At 42.6% G+C, this 2,428-nt stretch overlaps 1 non-coding gene across 1 annotated transcript; it reads right to left on the bottom strand.

Moving 5' to 3' along the window:
* Positions 1–1,159: 1,159 nt before the first annotated feature.
* trnat-ggu (transfer RNA threonine (anticodon GGU)) lies at positions 1,160–1,232 on the bottom strand. The gene has a single exon. It is a non-coding gene; the product is annotated as a tRNA-Thr (tRNA).
* Positions 1,233–2,428: the final 1,196 nt, after the last annotated feature.

Raw genomic sequence — 2,428 nt, 5'->3', positions numbered from 1 at the left:
CCATCCTATGCTGTCGAGCTACACTCTCCCCTACCACTACTTTACAGTCAGTAACCTTCAGATTACATCGTCTGCACAAAATATAATCTACCTGCGTGGTTCTACCTCCGCTCTTGTAGGTCACTATATGTTCCTCCCTCTTCTGGAAATAAGTGTTCACTACAGCCATCTCCATCCTTTTTGCAAAGTCCACCACCATCTGCCCTTCAAAGTTCCTTTCATGGATGCCGTACTTACCCATCACTTCTTCATCGCCCCTGTTTCCTTTACCAATATGTCCATTACAATCTGCAACAATCACAACTCTCTCGCTGTCTGGGATGCTCAGAACTACTTCATCTAGTTCCTTCCAGAATTTCTCTTTCAACTCTAGGTCACATCCTACCTGTGGTGCATAGCCGCTAACCACATTATACATAACACCCTCAATTTCAAATTTTAGTCTCATCACTCGATCTGATACTCTTTTCACCTCCAAGACATTCTTAGCCAGCTCTTCCTTTAAAATAACCCCTACTCCATTTCTCTTCCCATCTACTCCGTGGTAGAATAATTTAAACCCTGCTCCCAAACTTCTAGCCTTACTACCTTTCCACCTGCTCTCTTGGATGCACAGAATATCAACCTTTCTCCTAATCATCATGTCAACCAACTCCTGTGCTTTTCCTGTCATAGTCCCAACATTCAAAGTCCCTACACTCAGTTGTAGGCTCTGTGCATTCCTCTTTTTCTTCTGACGCTGGATCCGGTTTCCTCCTCTTCTTTGTCTTCGACCCACAGTAGCTGAATTTCCACCGACGCCCTGCAGGTTAGCAGTGCCGGGGGCGGGCGTTGTTAACCCGGGCCACGACCGATCCGGTATGGGATTCTTTAGATGAACGCTCATATTTGTTTGGCACAGTTTTTACGCCGGATGCCCTTCCTGACGCAACCCTCTGCATTTATCCGGGCTTGGGACCGGCCTACAGATTGCACTGGTTTGTGCCCCCATAGGGCTGCATTCCTCCAAGACAGGTGGATGACTTATAATGTGTGTGTTTCTTTCGGCTTGTCCCTTTCGGGGTCGCCACAGCGTGTCATCTCAGATGAACGCATATATATGTTTGGCACAATTTTTACGCCGGATGCCCTTCCTGACGCAACCCTTCTCAGGGAGTGGAGGCCCCAGTGGGATACGAACCCACAACCTCTGGTTTACCAAACCAGTGCTCTAACCACTGAGCTACGGGGCCTCTGATGACTTATAATGTGAAACATGTAATTATGCTGGCCTTAGTATTTACTATTGGAGTGCGTTTGGTTTAATATGCACATGACCCAGTCACTGATGGTGTAGTGGTCCACACGCCTGACTTTGGTGCAGGCAGCGTGGTTTTGATTCCTGCTCAGTGAAGGTGTCGATATCTGCCCTGCGACTGACTGGTGACTATTTCAGGGGGTAGTCTGCCTTTTGTCCAAATCTGGCTGGGATACTGTCTAGCTCTCTTGTGACGATAAGCTGTTTGGATAATGGATGGATGGATGGATGCAAATGACCCAGGATACATTTTCTAAATTAAAATATAACATTTTTTAATTCAGAAAATTCTATTTAGAAAACCAACCACAATAAAGTCATATATCATGCTTCATTTCAAGCTTTGTTTTTTTATTTAGGGTATGTGGCTGATCTGATGGCCGTTGTGGAGGCACTGTGTTGCAGAGTGCAAGATGATGACGAAGACCTGGACTTTCTGGCTCAAGACGATCGACTGAGAGAACCTCTGATTCCAGCCAGTGAAAAAACCTGACAAGGAAGAGGCTGTCCGTGCTCATGTCACTCGTTTTCGAAAAAAAATAATTGTGAAATGTGACCTATTTGTACAATGAACAAAAAATAAACACATGAATGTTTTTTTGGGATATTATTTTTTATTAAGATGAGAAATTATTTGATCCCAAAAATTTCTAAATTATTACTCATTGAAAAGTTACATTCTTGTCAAAGAATTGGGAAAAACACCATTTATAGCACTGAGGAAGTGTTACACAAAATGAAAGGAAACTAATGTACAACAAATGATTGTTTTGTGCAAAAATGTTATAATCCAGTGATTCCTGTAAAACAAAGAAACAACTAAAAGTGGCCTTAGTTTCCATCATCAGTCTCACGAAATCCCACGTAGTCTGGTGAGAAAAACTTCCCTCTAATCTTCTGAACAGCACATGAAGGAAGAGGGACATGCAGATGTCGGCCGAGAAATCCATAGCACCATCTCACACATTGTACGCAGTGTACCGTTTCCATCTGAAAATAAGTAATATGTAGTCACATGTCCATTTGGACAAAATAAACATGCATCTAACAGCCAAAATAAATATACAGATGTGAGTGTGGTAGAGGTATATTTTTCTCTTCTTTTCCATTGAAAAAAAAAAAAAAAAAAAA

The sequence above is a fragment of the Syngnathoides biaculeatus genome, chromosome 20 (assembly GCF_019802595.1).
Source record: "Syngnathoides biaculeatus isolate LvHL_M chromosome 20, ASM1980259v1, whole genome shotgun sequence".
NCBI classification, from domain to species: Eukaryota; Metazoa; Chordata; class Actinopteri; order Syngnathiformes; family Syngnathidae; genus Syngnathoides; species Syngnathoides biaculeatus.
The sequence above is the reverse complement of the archived record's forward strand: the minus strand, read 5'-3'. Positions and strand labels throughout refer to the sequence as shown.